This window comes from Schistocerca gregaria, chromosome 4 (genome assembly GCF_023897955.1).
Source record: "Schistocerca gregaria isolate iqSchGreg1 chromosome 4, iqSchGreg1.2, whole genome shotgun sequence".
NCBI lineage: Eukaryota > Metazoa > Arthropoda > Insecta > Orthoptera > Acrididae > Schistocerca > Schistocerca gregaria.
In genome coordinates, this window is record NC_064923.1 from 787900756 (window position 1) to 787918823 (window position 18068).

An 18068-nucleotide genomic window follows, 5' to 3' on the forward strand; every position below is an offset into this window, starting at 1 on the left:
AAGCTCGCGGACAAAACGTTTGTCACCTCATTCGGGGAGTATGCAGGGCGCTCTGTCGTATTGGAGGTGGTGTGTACCTGGTACCAGGAGGTCACGTGACCCTCCAGATCTGGCGTATGTTACGACACTGAAGTGATGAGTAGGGTGTGTGGCATTCCACTGTATGGAATCAGCACAGAAAGATGGATTGAAGTTAAGACGTGACAGAACGAGGCATGACCAATGAGCTGTCGTTAGGATGTTCCCAGAGCCACGCCGCGCACTTTCCCGACTTGTCCAAAGTGCGTAGAACTGAAAACAAACACAAACAAGACCAAAATAATGGAGACATATAAAGTGAAAAACACAATTAAGCCAAACATTTAAATAAGAAATGAACTACTAGAGCAATAAAATTAATTTTTCTATTTAAGAAGTACAATAACAGATCACCATAGACGTACACTCTAAACGTGGTCCATCGTGTCTCTGCTCCAGTTTCAGTGAATTTAAGACGCTCCGATTTTCTATAGAATTTTTGAGAGTTGCATCGAAATGCTAACGGTGATTGGTAGTTCATTTCTGTACATACTGCTCCATAAATAAAAAGAAATTATAATCCCACTGCGCACAACGAATAAATTATCCGAACAGGACGGAAATCGATGTATGTGATGTACATATACAGAAAAACAAATGATAGAATTTCACGGGAGTGCATCATTTATTGAAAATAAAGAGATTCACGAATTGAGCAAGTCAATAATGCGTTGGTCCATCTCTGGCTCTTATGCAAGCAGTAATTCGGCTTGATGTTGATTGAAGGAATTGTTGGATGTCCCCTTGAGGCATTCCATGTCAAACTCTATCCAATTGTCACGCTAGATCGTCTGAATTGAGAGGTGGTTGGAGGAGTCTGCGCATAATGGTCCACACATTCTCAACTGAGCAGATACCAGGCGGCCATGCTGGCCTTGTTATGGTTGGGGAAACACGAAGACAAGAGTGTGTGGTCGTGCCTGCCTTTATCTTGCTTGAATGTAAGCCCAGAAGAGCAACAGAACGGGGTGCGAAATCTCGTCGACGTACCGCTGTGCTGTAAGTGAGCCGTGGATGACAATCAAAGGGCTCCTGGTATGAAATTAAATGTCACCCTGAACTGTCACTCCTGGTAGTAGCACCGTCCTGTATGGCGAGCGACAGTCAGGTAGGAATCCCATCGCACTCCACGGTCACTTCAGACACGTCTTCGCTGCTCAGCAGGGTTTACGTCGAAGCGGGACTCGTCACTCACGATAACTGTAGTGGCTCTGAGCGCTTTGCGACTTAAACTTCTGAGGTCATCAGTCGCCTAGAACTTAGAACTAATTAAACCTAACTAACCTAAGGACATCACACATATTCATGCAGGATTCGAACCTGCGACCGTAGCGGTCGCTCGGCTCCAGACTGTAGCGCCTAGAACCGCACGGCCACTCCGGCCGGCACACGATAACTGTAGCCAGTCCAAGGTTTTCTTCCAGTCAGATTGTGCCACAAGTTTCTTTTCTTCCGAACTCTATTCACCATCTCCTCATTAGTTACGTGATGTACCCATCTAATCTTTAGCGTTCTTCTGTAGCACCACATTTCAAAAGCTTCTGTTCTCTGTCTGTCTAAACTGTTTATCGCCCACATTTAACTTCCATTCATGGCTACACTCCACAGAAATACTTTCAGAAAAGACTTCCTGCCACTTAAATCTATATTCTCTGTAAACAGATTTCTTTTCTTCTGAAACCCTTTTTTCCCATTCTCAATCAACATTTTACACCCTCTCTATTTTGACCACCATCAGTTACTTTGCCTCCCAAGACTAATCGGCTACTTTAAGTGTCTCGTTCCCCAATCTAAATCCCTCAGATTCACCTGATTTAATTAGACTACATTCCATTATTCTTGTTTGGATTTTGTTAATGCTCATCTCATATCCTCCTTTTAAGACACTGTCCACTTTGTTCATCTGCTCTGCAAAGCCGTTTGCTGCCCCTGGCTCAATTACAGTGTCATCGCCAAACCTAAAATTTTTATTTCTTTTCCCTGGACTTCAGTTACTGCTACAAATTCACCTTTTGTTTCCTTTGCTTCTTGCTCAATACACAGATTGAATAACCTGTCTCACTCTATTTTGAACTACTGGTTTCCTTTCACGCCCCTCGACTTTTATAACTGCCATCTGTTTTCTGTGCAAATTGTAAATAGCTTTTCACTTCCTGTGTTTTACCAACGCTACCTTTAGAATTTGGGGGAGAGTATTCTAGTCAACATTGTCAAAAGCTTCCTCTAGGTCTACAAATGCTAAAAATGTAATTTTGCCTTTCCTTAAGCTATCAACTGTCTCGAAAGAGTATGTGCATTAATTTCGATATAATGCGACGATGTTATTTTTGTTGATATGTGTATGTGGCAGTACGTTTAATGGACTCAGCACAGCGACATTACTCATTATGCACATGCCACATAATGACAGTAAAGAGCTGCTATATTTAGACTTGCCCATGATCACACCGTGACTGAAGCAGCATTATTTGTTGGTGTATTAACGTGAACTGACCAACACTCCTACAAGTAATTCAGTTGCAATCACAGCTCTGTAACATGGTGAAAGAGACGAAATCGTGAAAAAATGCTAATGACAGGGACCAGAGACGACTGTTGCGCCCCCACAGTGACAACGGGTTTTAAACCAAGCAGGTAGTGCTTGCTGTTAATGAATGTAGGCGTGTCTCTTCTAGTTTCCAGTCTAAATTTGCAAATAGAACTGCATGTAATTGACGTATGGAGTTGGTCACCAGGCGTATATTCAAGAAGCCAAACAACGCTGAAAATGAACTGTAGTTGATTGGAGGCAAGGCAGTGTGTTCCATCCGGCGAGGATTCAGCCTTTTTTCGTATGATGCATGACAGACTTCAGCGAACACTGAACATGGTGGTTGAGCCATCACTTAGTTTAGTCCACAAGTCGTTCTGTGATTCGTGAGGCGTGTTTGTCGTACCATGAAATGTGTCCACTCGTTAGTTTACCGTCGACATCAACCAGAATATTACTTTATTTCAACATTCTCGGTAGCGTACTGCAACCCTTAGTTTGACATTTCTAACACGAATATGCTGTCGACGCACCCATCTTCTATCATGACAACAAACGAATTCACTTGACTTCACTAATATATTAGTTGTTTTGCCGAACACTCGGATACATGTCAAGTTGCCCGCTAAATCAGTCGATTTTAATCCTATAGAATGTCAGGTTACCTTCCATTAGGAAAATGGGTGCACTCAGCGACTGTGATATTATTTATAAATTATAGAGCGCAGCCATCAGTCGTCCTGTTTTTATAGGTTTTATTTGGCAAATCCAGATTTCGGCTAGTGCCTAGCCATTATCAATGCACTATTTTCTAGTCTCGATACATGCCAGTTCCCTGTTGTTCGGGCGTCAGTCACAGTTCTTTGAATATTACAGAATGTGCCTGGCAATGCTTGGAATAGTTGGTGAAACGTAAGATGATCATCCCGGAAATGTGGTAGCTCTGCGGGATACAATGATCCAGTGATGTTAGTTGATATTCCTGCAGAAACGTATGGAACCGTTTCCTCATTGAAATGAGACCAATATTAAGGTCAGTGGCGGTGTTAATCAGTGTTAACATGGTGTCCCTAATAAGACGATAGCTATCTGCCCTGTCTTCGTAAGCATAGCATTAAGTGTGTATGGTCAGGCGGCTTGTGTGGTGTCGCGCTAATAGATTACAGATGCAAATATTCCCTGTGAATCAGTCTGTGTAATTATCAAAAACGTATCAAAATCCCTGTAGTAGTCCCCGAAATTAGCTTCATGCAAGCAGATGATTTACACATGGGTACAGATTCCGATACTTGATAGTTTCAAGACTTTATTGCAGCTAGAATATGCTACTTGATACCCCGCGTGTTCACCGTTTCGTTTTGTTTCCTCAACTATGTTTAACTGTTAGCACTGGTAACTTACTCGATAGTGTTTGTGATTACAAAGTGTATTAGAGGATGAGTGAGAGTATTTTTAACGAGACAAAGTAATTAATATGTTTGGAAAATGAGAAAATAAAAGTGTCAAGTTAAATCAGCGAAGAGAACTTCTGCTTTATCCTTAATTAGTATCCTATTTCTCTAATAACATGAAAATCCATGAGTGCCTGTTTAGGAAGATCAGTGCAACTAGGTCTTCATTAAACGTACTGAATTGATGATACAGGTATCTTCGTGACAATACAACGGTTTTAACAACAGTTCCTTAAATCCGCATCTCGCTGTCTGTTGCGTAATTTAGTTGGAAGATATATAATCAGACTGCGTCATTAATCCAAGCATCGAGTATTGCCCATTCCCATCCCCCCCTTGTATGTAAGAAATGCACACCTTGAGCCTTGAGAAGTCTGTTCCTTCAATATTCGATTTATTTTCAGGTTCTATCTAAAACGCGACGCTAATTATCACTCCCAGATTCGGCTATATTACATAAGGCATTTTAAGATGAATCAACCAAGAGAGGAATTAGTTAACGCATGTTGCTGATCAGTTAAGACTGAAAATAGGTAAAACCAATTAACAAGGCACATTTTAGCGTTGTTTATTCGTATGCAGTGTTTCGATTCACTGGAACCTTCAGTTTTAATTTATCTCGCTGACGGTTGAGCTTGTACATCAACTTTTATATCAGGGCCCACCTCGGCATGCCAAACTTTTACCCTTCGCTAATTGTTCGCGATATAGAGGACTAACACCGGTTCAGTGACTTCGCAGAAGAGGCAGACCACTGGTCTATCGGCACAAGCCTTTAAAATAAATGGGAATGACAAAAGAGTGACGAGAATTCTCAAAGTATTTTATGCAGTCGCTTAGGCGACGGGTACTGCAAATTCGCTATGAAACAACATTACAATGCCATGGAGACAGAATTTAAAGATTTAGTTGAGAATGAAAGAGCAAAATATTGCCTCGGAATTCTTTGCTCTGTGCGTCAAGCAGCACTGTGTGCTAAATTTGTGGGTATGGAGGATGTGAAGAAATTGGAGGTACGAATGGTAAAATTTCTGACGTAGCACTCATTATTTCGCTGTCACCTGCAACAGTTTTCGATCGAACGAACCGTATTGGACTACATATTACTGCAAAGTAATTTGGTTAAGGACATGCCTGGAACGATTTGTCGGTTTAAAATGTGCTATTTTTGGATTTTTGAAGAAAACAAGGAGTGCAGAAATGAAACTGGGAACACGCTGGAATCGACTCAGACATCGCGTATTAAGTGGACTTGACTGCACAGTAACCATAATAAGACATTGCAAGGAGAGAAACAACCTATTTCTGACTCGAAACGAATGCATTTAGGGAAAAAAATCTCAGTGTAGAAGGGGCCAACTCTGACACACAGAACGTTTCACTAAGCTCATTGGCGTTGAAGAAAATGCCAAATTTAAAGATTTCATTGTGGCCTTAACAGAACTGCAAGGATGGTGTCAAACTTTTTGAGGACACTGCCAATTTTGTACCTGTTTTCAAGCTGTTTTTGGAACCGTTTGCAGTTTCAGCTAAATGCGTTCCTGTGCATGTGCAAATGTAACTCGTTGATCTGAGAGGTACGATAATTCCCTTTGAAAGACAAAGCAATGTAACATTAAAACTGACCAGGGCGTATACATTTTTTACCTGACATAGAGGTTGCAGAGGCGCTACAACATTTCGACCAACACATGTGTGAAAGACTTTTTTTCTATTATGACACTATATAATTCACGACTGCGTTGCAACATGAGGCCGAAAATCTGTAATTTTCTGCGTCTGTCGATATGCTGACATTTTGTTCCAGATAAAAATTATATGTCTTCAGCGCGCCAAAAATAATCAAATGTTGCTGCAAACTTTTGTTTTTGGTTTATCTTTTTAAGAAATGTGAAATATAAAACTAAGTCATATGCAGTGCGTCTGCACTATATTCTGAAGCGATTATATATATATATATATATATATATATATATATATATATATATATATATATATATATATATATATATATAGCGTAGGGACCACGAGAATCTACACAAGTACCACAGCAGAACGTGATATGGACTCGACTTAAGTCTGAAGTACCACTGGAGGGAACTGACACCACGAATCCTGCAACGCTGTCCACAAATCCAGAAGACTGCAATTGGGTGGAGATGTCTTGTGAACAGCACGTTGCAAGGCATCCCAGATATGCTCAATAATATCCATGTCTGGGGACGTGTGGGGTACCCCATTGTCCCGCTGGAGTTGCCAAAGTCTGTCGGAATGCACTATGGACATGAATGGATGCAGGTGATCAGACTATATGCTTGCGTACGTGTCACCTGTCAGAGACGCATCAGGGGTCCCATATCACTCCAACTGCACACGCCCCAACCCATTACAGAGCCTCCGGCACCTTAGACAATCCCCTACTGACATGCAGAGTCCATGAATTCAGCCGATAGACGCATTTTGAAATGAGATTCGTCCGACCAGGCAACATGTTTCCAGTCATCAACAGTTCAGTCGGTGTTGACGGGCCCCGGCGAGGTGCAAAGCTGTCGGTCGTGCAGTCATCAAGGATGCAGGACTGGGATTTCGGCTCTGAGAGCCCATATCGACGATGTTTCGCACGCTGACACATTTTGATTGCCCAGCATTGAATTTGCCCTAATTTGCGGAAGCATTGCGCTTCTGTCACGCTGAACGATTCCCTTCAGTCGTCTTTGTCTTGTTGTTGCAGGATCTTTTTCCGGCCGCAGCGATGTCGGAGATTTGATGTTTTACCGGATTCCTCATATTCACTATATACTAGTGAAATGGTCGTACGGGAAAATCCCTACTTCATCGCTACCTCGGAGATGCAGCATCCCCCCGCCCGTGCGCCGACTATACGACCACGTTAAAACTCGCTTAAAACTTGATAACCTGCCATTGCAGCAGCAGTAACTGAACCAACAACTAGGCCAGACGCTAGTTGTTTTATACAGGCGTTGCCGACCGGGGCGCCATATTCTGACTGTTTACATATCGCAGTATTTGAATATGCATGCCTATGCCAGTTTCCTTTGCACTTCAGTGTGATTTAAATGCGGTGCATTCGCATTTTCCTCCTCATGCTCAGACAGCATGGCGTGGCGGTGAAGGAAACGTGGCAGCCATATCTGCTTAGCGCCTTAAGAGCTCATGCCATGCCATGGAAGCCACGCCAGCCGAATTCTTGGCGGCCTCTGTTCTTTATTTTCACTGAGGAAGAGCGTACGTCTGAGTCGTGCGCTACACACTGTCATTGTTGGCGACGTGTGTTTCACAAGTATCTGTACAGTCGCTCGTACTCTGCGACGAGCCGAGATCCAGTTCGCCTATACTCCCAATGCTAGCTCATGCAAATCTGACGTTTAATGCGTTACGTGATCCGTCTGTAGGGGGATAACACATCCTTATCTAGAGTTTCTTTAGTGGTAAGTTACTTGATTAACTTCTTCTACCAGTGAACAGTTTCCTCAGGAGAAAAAAATAATATAACAGCCGTAGTAGTCTTGTGCAAAGCAGCATGCGGTCATCGGTGTATATTTCCTCATTTATGACTCACTCTGGATTTATTTAAATGGCCGGACTCAGTAGCGTTCCTGAAAAGAGTTTTAAGTGCTTTGTCTTGGCGGCCTGAAGCGGCGCATTCTGTTTTACTGCCAATCTCAAGCTTTTCTGTGGTCCCAGGGCACCGGTTAGAGCCTGTGTAATTTTTATGTTGCAGGCGTATCTGCGTCTGCCTCGCCGCTGGGAGAACCCATTCTTCTGGCCAGACGTAGCGGCCGGCACTCCGCTCTCCGCTGATAAACTTGCCGAAACATTTCCAGGTAAGCTGCCGCCGAGGCATTCTGCAGAGATGGTGCTGTTTCGTGCGCCTTTTCTTCGCTTTAATTGCTCCTCCGCAGATCTCTCTTTAGCGCGATCCTGCTTTCCCAGTAAAATATACAAAAAAATTTCGCAATTTCCTAGGTAAAAGTGGGTAGATGTTGTTACGGTCCAAATAAATTAACCGCTAGAGACGTTCTTTCTTCATGGACACAGTGAAAGAAAAGCAATTTAACCTGGCGCGTGGGCACTATACGTAGAATTATTCCTACTTTCTGAGGAGAAAAAAGGAAACACTCTCGTGACGTTCTCCAAGTTTTGCTCGTATTTATGTACTCACAAATCGTTTTTGACTACTTACGCCATCATCAGAAAAAACTGAATGTGCAGTTACAGAGAAACTAACGAAGTTATGCTATACTGACAGAGTTCGTACAAAGTAAAGTATTGTGTTTTACAAAGTACAAAGAATGAGGTTAAAATTTTAAATGAACAATACTGTTGACTCATACTCTTCTATACAAATATCTTGTTGAAATATTATTCTTCGCGTTTTGGGCATCTGAGAACCAATTTAATTCGGAGTAACTTCTTTACTTTTTTTTATTCAAGTGAAATAATCTTCCAATATGTGATTTTACAGTTTCAGATCCACACAGCTTACATACATAATGGAAAGGCTGTGTTATATCGAGAGGTTGTAACAATGGAAAACTGTACTGAAATGCAGGAGTATCTGCAGCGAATTGACGCATGGTGCAGGGAATGGCAATTGAATCTCAATGTAGACAAGTGTAATGTGCTGCGAATACATAGAAAGATAGGTCCCTTATCATTTAGCTACAAAATAGCAGGTCAGCAACTGGAAGCAGTTAATTCCATAAATTATCTAGGAGCACGCATTAGGAGTGATTTAAAATGGAATGATTATATAAAGTTGATCGTCGGTAAAGCAGATGCCAGACTGAGATTCATTGGAAGAATCCTAAGAAATACAATCCGAAAACAGAGGAAGAATGTTACAGTACGCTTGTTCGCCCACTGCTTGAATATTGGTCAGCAATGTGGGATCCGTACCAGATAGGGTTGATAGAACAGATAGAGAAGACCCAACGAAGAGCAGCGCACTTCGTTACAGCATCATTTAGTAATCACGAAAGCGTTACGGAGATGATAGATAAACTCCAGTGGAAGACTGTGCAGGAGAGATGCTCAGTAGCTCGGTATGGGCTTTTGTTGAAGTTTCGAGAACTTACCTTCACCGAGGAGTCAAGCACTATATTGCACTCTCCTACATATATCTCGCGAAGAGACCATGAGGATAAAATCAGAGAGATTAGAGCCCAGACAGAAGCATACCGACAATCCTCCTTTCCATGAACAATACGAGACTGGTATAGAAGGGAGAACCGATAGAGGTACTCAAGGTACCCTCCGCCACACACCGTCAGGTGACTTGCGGAGTATGAATGTAGATGTAGAAATGTTTAAAATTTAAGAAAAAAATTGAAATCATCTAAAAAAGTTCTGGTAGTCGCATTATGGTTAATAGTTTCTTTATTACAGGATATTGCGCGATACTGTAATGAAGGAAGTATCAACAGCTGATGTGAATACCATAAGTTTTTTAGAACATTTTAATGGTTGTTTAATTTTAAAAAATGAGTATTTCTATGAAATAATCTTTCGTTCACATTATTTGAAACCTTCTTCCCTGTTCTGCCCACGATGCTTATGTCCTGAGTCTAATTTTGTCCTGGTAACTTAAGACAGCCTCCGTTTTGCCTTTAGAAGAAATCCCGTTCAAAATCTCTGTTCCACATAATCTCATTTATTCAAGATTAACTCTGGGATCTGGTGTACTTTGATCTGGTTCACAAGAAAATTCATTATGCGATGTGTCAACCTTCCGTGGTTCATCCGAAGCCTAGTATGTTCGAGAACGTAGTCTTTCTTATGCTGACGGTATTAGAGATCCTCCGCCTTCGGGTGTACAAGTTCTAGTTCGCACGTCTTTTAATAGTTAGTATTTAACAGTACGTTTAAAAAAATGAGCCACATTTTCCTACAGGAGTTAGTTTTCTTCAAAAATATAACAAAAATTTATGTTATTAAATGTCCGAAAACCAATACTGGTAGGGTGGTGGATTGGTTATCAGTGCACATGGGCTGCTAAAGTGAAATGCTGAACCCATTTGAGGATACAAAAAATTTATTTTCACCACATTAACTAAAACAGAGCTCTGGTAACAACACAGTGTTTAATTGATATTTGAAAATTGCGGCGATCTACATGGCTTATGCAATTGTATAAAAGCAATGTGAATTATTCAACAAATTTTAAAAGAAAAACAGCCGTATGGCCCCTACTTTAAACTCATAAAAAATCACTTTACGCAAATACAACTTTAACGTAACTACAGATATGAGCTGACTAGTCAATTATCAAGCCTTGGGTATATAAAAAATAGCATGGCAGGGTGTGCTCCTGTCGAAATGTCGGCGGTGGTCGACGGCGTCACCCGGCAGCAAACCCGTAAGTTATTTGAATAAAAAATAGCAGTTTCCAAAACCAATTAAGTTTTTAAAAAATCAAGTAGCAAGACCTTATAAATACAAGAATGATTTATTATGGAATACATTCGGCAATATGGTGTTATGATAGCCTGAAAGATCTACCCAGCAATTAGCACATTAGCGACGTTTGGCATTGTCAGCGGCTGCGCGTCTGGGGTCAAGAGACAATAGGCGGGAGGGCCTGCGCACATTAATAACAGCTTCTAGAACACACAGATCCAATATTAATACACAGTTCAGTAAAACACTAAAACCAACAGCCTAGCACTGGGTTACGCCAAATGCAGGAAGAGATGTTAAGTGTTATAATGTGACAACCGCAGTTACTATTAAAGCAATAGTTCATTAAACAATATCCAACGACATGAAATTTCACTTAATAATTTTATACGCCTCAACCAGTTTAAGGTCATAACGACCAGACCATCCGCACACAACCTTAAATACCAAAGCACCGTTTGACGGCGCAAAATTGTTACCGTTACAGTTGCCAACAGAAAGGAAGTAGACAATTCCTGATTAAATTTGTGGCTGAACTTTTATACAGAGAATAAACATTGATTCATAAAATTGACCACTTAACATATTAACAATAACAATTAAAAAAAGCAATTGCCGAATATAGGCCACACTTGTAAAGCAACGAAACCAGGACACAACGCAGTTAAATGGACTTCTAATACCAAGTATTCCGAAGCCACGTCTAAGTGGTTTAAGGAATGACTAGCGAAAATCAAACTGGCTACACGGATCAATTACATCCAGAATTTCCACCACAAAATGGCTCACCGTTTAAAGTTAGTCCAGGAGCTCACTGTTAACGAGCACACCAGGATAAACTCCCGCGCTCTCCTCAGGATTCGAGATAGACACGACTCTTAAACAGAGCCTCTATTGACCGGAGACTGCTTCCGCACTTAAGTTCCGCTCGCCACCAGACCCAGGCGCCGGAATGTCAACACCGAGCGTCTTCACAGTATACTGACTCCTCGCGATGCTCCATGCGCTGTCTTCCCTCTGTCACTACCGCCAACCGAGGCTACGTCACTGACCCCCGGGTCTCTTCAACCTCGCGAACCGCAGCCGTCCTAAATAGACGGCGCCAGCCAACCAGGACGTCGCAAAGCGCGGAAGTTCACCAGAGAAACTATACTGCCGAGAATATCGCAGGAAGTGATGGCTGAAATACCTACTGAGTGTGGACCATTCTGTCCTGTCGTTCCTATCCATCTGTTAAGTAGATGTAAACTGACACACACTTCAACAACTTATCCGAATGCATTGTCAAAATACACTCCTGGAAATGGAAAAAAGAACACATTGACACCGGTGTGTCAGACCCACCATACTTGCTCCGGATACTGCGAGAGGGCTGTACAAGCAATGATCACACGCACGGCACAGCGGACACACCAGGAACCGCGGTGTTGGCCGTCGAATGGCGCTAGCTGCGCAGCATTTGTGCACCGCCGCCGTCAGTGTCAGCCAGTTTGCCGAGGCATACGGAGCTCCATCGCAGTCTCTAACACTGGTAGCATGCCGCGACAGCGTGGACGTGAACCGTATGTGCAGTTGACGGACTTTGAGCGAGGGCGTATAGTGGGCATGCGGGAGGCCGGGTGGACGTACCGCCAAATTCCTCAACACGTGGGGCGTGAGCTCTCCACAGTACATCGATGTTGTCGCCAGTGGTCGGCGGAAGGTGCACGTGCCCGACGACCTGGGACCGGACCGCAGCGACGTGCGGATGCACGCCAAGACCGTAGGATCGTACGCAGTGCCGTAGGGGACCGCACCGCCACTTCCCAGCAAATTAGGGACACTGTTGCTCCTGGGGTATCGGCGAGGACCATTCGCAACCGTCTCCATGAAGCTGGGCTACGGTCTCGCACACCGTTAGGCCGTCTTCCGCTCACGCCATAACATCGTGCAGCCCGCCTCCAGTGGTGTCGCGACAGGCGTGAATGGAGGGACGAATGGAGACGTGTCGTCTTCAGCGATGAGAGTCGCTTCTGCCTTGGTGCCAATGATGGTCGTATGAGTGTTTGGCGTCGTGCAGGTGAGCGCCACAACGACCGAGGCACACAGGGCCAACATCCGGCACCATGGTGTGGGGAGCGATCTCCTACACTGGCCGTACACCTCTGGTGATCGTCGAGGGGACACTGAATAGTGCACGGTACATCCAAACCGAACCCATCGTTCTACCATTCCTAGACCAGCAAGGGAACTTGCTGTTCCAACAGGACAATGCACGTCCGCATGTATCCCGTGCCACCCAACGTGCTCTAGAAGGTGTAAGTCAACTACCCTCGCCAGCAAGATCTCCGGATCTGTCCCCCATTGAGCATGTTTGGGACTGGATGAAGCGTCGTCTCACGCGGTCTGCACGTCCAGCACGAACGCTGGTCCAACTGAGGCGCCAGGTGGAAATGGCATGGCAAGCCGTTCCACAGGACTGCATCCAGCATCTCTACGATCGTCTCCATGGGAGAATAGCAGCCTGCATTGCTGCGAAAGGTGGATATGCACTGTACTAGTGCCGACATTGTGCATGCTCTGTTGCCTGTGTCTATGTGCCTGTGGTTCTGTCAGTGTGATCATGTGATGTGTCTGACCCCAGGAATGTGTCAATAAAGTTTCCCCTTCCTGGGACAATGAATTCATGGTGTTCTTATTTCAATTTCCAGGAGTGTACATCTGGCTGCATTCGGATTTCGTAACATACACTACAGGCTATTAAAATTGTTACACCAAGAAGATATGCAGATGAAAAACGGGTGTTCATTGGACAAATGTATCATACTTGAACTGACACGTGATTACATTTTCTCGCAATTTCGGTGCATAGATCCTGAGAAATCAGTACCCAGAACAACCGCCTCTGGCCGTAATAACAGCCTCGATACGCCTGGGAATTGAGTCAAAAAGAGTTTGGATGGCGTGCACAGGTAAAGCTGCCCATGCAGCTTCAACACGATACCACAGCTCATCAAGACTAGTGACTGGTGTATTGTGACGAGTCAGTTGCACGGCCATCATAGACCAGACGTTTTTAATTGGTGAGAGATCTGGAGAATGTGCTGTCCAGGGCAGGAGTAGAACATTTTCTGTATCCAGAAAGGCCCGTGCAGGACCTGCAACATGCGGTCGTGCATTATTCTGCTGAAATGTAGAGTTTCGCAGGGATCAGGTGAAGGGTAGAGCCACTGGTCGTAACACATCTGAAATGTAACGTCCACTGTGCAAAGTGCAGTCAATGCGAACAAGAAGGGACCGAGACGTGTAACCAATGGCACCCCAGACCGTAACACAGGGTGATACGCCAATATAGCGATGACGAATACACGCTTGCAATTTGTGTTCACCGCAATGTCGCCAAACACGGATGTGACCATCATGATGCTGCAAACAGAACCTGGATTCATCCGAAAAAATGACGTTCTGCCATTCGTGCACCCAGGTTCGTCGTCGAGTACACCATCGCACTCCTGTCTGTGATGCAGCGTCAAGGGTAACCGCAGCCATGGTCTCCGAGTTGCTGCAAACGTCTTCGAACTGTTCGTGCAGATAGATGTTGTCTTGCAAACGTCCCCATCTGTTGACTGCCAGCCGCGGTGGTCTCGCGGTTATAGGCGCGCAGTCGGGAACCGTGCGACTGCTGCGGTCGCAGTTTCGAATCCTGCCTCGGGCATGGATGTGTGTGATGTCCTTAGGTTAGTTAGGTTTAAGTAGTTCTAAGTTCTAGGGGACTAATGACCACAGCAGTTGAGTCCCATAGTGCTCAGAGCCATTTGATCTGTTGACTTAGGGATCGAGACGTGGCTGCACGATGCGTTACATCCATGAGTATAAGATGCCTGTCATCTCGACTGCTAGTGATACGAGGCCGTTGGGATCCAGCACGGCGGTTCGTAACACCCTCCGGAACCCACTGATTACAGATTCTGCTAACAGTCATTGGATCTCGACCAACGCGAGCAGCAATGTCGCGATATGATGAACCGCAATCGCGATAGCCGGTTTTCATCTACATTCGTGCTTCGTGTAACAATTTTGATGGCCAGTAGTGTATTGTGCTTTCCTGCTGAAAGTGTTCTACTGCAGTACAGACAATACTTGCATCCCAAGTTGGAGTGAAGTGGCATGGCAACTGAAGACTAGTTCCAAAGCTTGTGGGAGAAAGTCTCAATTGTGGTTGTGGCGGTATGTGGATCAAATGGAACGTCGCTTCCAGCCGAGGTGCAACAGCGCCCAAAATTTGATCAATGTCGCACATTTCTGGGTGATACTGACTGGAAAGAAATGCCATCGATATCGAGCACAATATCTGGGCAGCGGAGAAACTGATTTGCAGCCGTCTCAGTTTTTTCCGATTATGATGACATTCACAAAACGGTACTCGAATGGCTCCGTGACCAAGGAAGAGAAGTCCACCGTTGAGGAACTGAACGACAGATCAGATGTTTTTGACAGTCGTTTACTGACCACGTAGAAAAAAAACAAACGAGATCTGATCAGAAAATTCCGGAACATTCGTAATTTCGGGCCCGTGGTGAGTTGGAGTGAAATGCGTTTGGCATCGCTGCAGACTCCTGTGTTTAATGTGTAGCTTCCGGAAATTTCATTGCTGTATGTCTGTTAGTTATTGTTCAGCGCTGCATTAATTACAACGTTGTGACTCACGGTTTGCGAATTCCGAGATGGAAGAGTTTGAGGAGCAACGGGTCTGCATTAAAATTTGCGTGAAACTGAAGGGAACCTTTACAGAGACACACCACATGGTGCAGGAAGGCTCCGGTGATGAGTGCTTAAAACGTGCTCGGTGTTACGAATGGTTCACACGGTTTAAAAGTAGCCGGGCGGAAGTTAAGGATGACCCAAACCAGGAAGCCTTTCGAAGTCCACCGTCGACGCTCATGTCAGAAACGTCAACGAGAAGGTGCGTGCCAAAGGAAGACTGACGGTCCGAGAGGTTGCAGAAGAATGTAACATTTCAGTTGGATCATGTCATGAGATCCTGACACAGCATCTTGGAATGTATCGTGTTACCACCAAGTTCACCGCACGGCTCATGACTCAAGACCAGAAAGACCCTCACTTCGCAATCTGTGAAGAGGTTTTGGATGGCGAGATTCAATCTTCACGATGGGTCGGGAAGGTTGTCGAGACGTCGTCAAGTCAGGTTGTAATGACATTGCTTTCCCCGAAAGTTGATAATAATTTTTTTTCTTTTGTGCATTACCTTGTCATAGTACGTATGTATCATTTATTTCAACTATTCTTTTCTTGTTAACACCTCACTTTGTTTCTTCATTCATTTTGCTACTGTTTTATATTTTATATTGTACGAATATGAATGTTCTGGTTTTATATGCTTTGTAAATCTTTGGTTAGGCTGGGAGAAATACTGTGTCAGAGAGAGAGAGAGAGAGAGAGAGAGAGAGAGCGAACGACTATCGATAGAGAGCGTGTGAGTTGTTGTGGTATCGTGGCCGGTTCGCGGATGGAGAAACGCTGCACTGTTAGGCGTGAAAGACGGTGATACGTGGAGGAACAATTAATTACAGTACGTCCGCTGTGTTAATAGGAGATCGTGTATTATTAAGTGAACAGCAAAACCTGAGAAGTATGTCGAGTGTTTGCGGTGACGATTTTAAATACTGTGTGAACTTGTGACATTTAGCCGTGAACCCAGGCAACACTGCCGTGTGGAGACACTAACTGATAGAATTGCCTGAAAGTGCAACAAACCAGAATGTTAAGTAAAAGAACAGTGCTGTGATTTGATCAAGAAACATTTATTATGTCATGCAAACTGTCTTAAAGACGACGACGTAAATTGAACTTATGTTTAACGGACTGTTATAGTGATAAACACACGTCAATGTTTTCCTGTGGCAACACGGTGAAAGAACTTTGTGAAGTATTGGCATTAACCGGCTATATATCGTTAATACTAGATACATTGCATAATTCCGATCTACCCGCACCGCGTGATTAATAATCTTTTAATAATACGCTCCTGGAAATGGAAAAAAGAACACATTGACACCGGTGTGTCAGACCCACCATACTTGCTCCGGACACTGCGAGAGGGCTGTACAAGCAATGATCACACGCACGGCACAGCGGACACACCAGGAACCGCGGTGTTGGCCGTCGAATGGCGCTAGCTGCGCAGCATTTGTGCACCGCCGCCGTCAGTGTCAGCCAGTTTGCCGTGGCATACGGAGCTCCATCGCAGTCTTTAACACTGGTTGCATGCAGCGACAGCGTGGACGTGAACCGTATGTGCAGTTGACGGACTTTGAGCGGACGTGAAGGTGCACGTGCCCGTCGACCTGGGACCGGACTGCAGTGACGCACGGATGCACGCCAAGACCGTAGGATCCTACGCAGTGCCGTAGGGGACCGCACCGCCACTTCCCAGCAAATTAGGGACACTGTTGCTCCTGGGGTATCGGCGAGGACCATTCGCAACCGTCTCCATGAAGCTGGGCTACGGTCTCGCACACCGTTAGGCCGTCTTCCGCTCACGCCATAACATCGTGCAGCCCGCCTCCAGTGGTGTCGCGACAGGCGTGAATGGAGGGGCGAATGGAGACGTGTCGTCTTCAGCGATGAGAGTCGCTTCTGCCTTGGTGCCAATGATGGTCGTATGAGTGTTTGGCGCCGTGCAGGTGAGCGCCACAATCAGGACTGCATACGACCGAGGCACACAGGGCCAACACCCGGCATCATGGTGTGGGGAGCGATCTCCAACACTGGCCGTACACCTCTGGTGATCGTCGAGGGGACACTGAATAGTGCACGGTACATCCAAACCGAACCCATCGTTCTACCATTCCTAGACCGGCAAGGGAACTTGCTGTTCCAACAGGACAATGCACGTCCGCATGTATCCCGTGCCACCCAACGTGCTCTAGAAGGTGTAAGTCAACTACCCTGCCCAGCAAGATCTCTGGATCTGTCCCCCATTGAGCATGTTTGGGACTGGATGAAGCGTCGTCTCACGCGGTCTGCACGTCCAGCACGAACGCTGGTCCAACCGAGGCGCCAGGTGGAAATGGCATGGCAAGCCGTTCCACAGGACTACATCCAGCATCTCTACGATCGTCTCCATGGGAGAATAGCAGCCTGCATTGCTGCGAAAGGTGGATATACACTGTTCTAGTGCCGACATTGTGCATGCTCTGTTGCCTGTGTCTATGTGCCTGTGGTTCTGTCAGTGTGATCATGTGATGTATCTGACCCCAGGAATGTGTCAATAAAGTTTCCCCTTCCTGGGACAATGAATTCACGGTGTTCTTATTTCAATTTCCAGGAGTGTAAAATGCCGCGCGCGTAAAGGCAACGCACACTCTGGAACAATTATTATCGCGCCAGTGCTGCCAGCTGATTCGACTACAACGGAGACGTGGACCACCGCCGTAACTGGAATATTAATGAAACAGGAGGATCCATCATTATCTTCACGCCAAAAACCAGGATTAACTTCACACATCGTCCGCGCGGACTGCCGCTGACATCATCGCACTGCACGCAGCAACTGTTAAGACATTAAAAGAAAATTATAACGCTCTCTC

General features: G+C 44.9%; 1 long non-coding RNA gene across 1 annotated transcript in view; it reads left to right on the forward strand.

Annotated features, from left to right (window-relative positions):
- LOC126267460 (uncharacterized) overlaps positions 1-18068 on the forward strand; it is a 517276-nt gene that overhangs the window by 286641 nt on the left and 212567 nt on the right. Inside the window, exon 2 of the long non-coding RNA XR_007549010.1 lies at positions 7802-7904. This is a non-coding gene — a long non-coding RNA (uncharacterized LOC126267460). The remainder of the gene's footprint in view (positions 1-7801; positions 7905-18068) is intronic.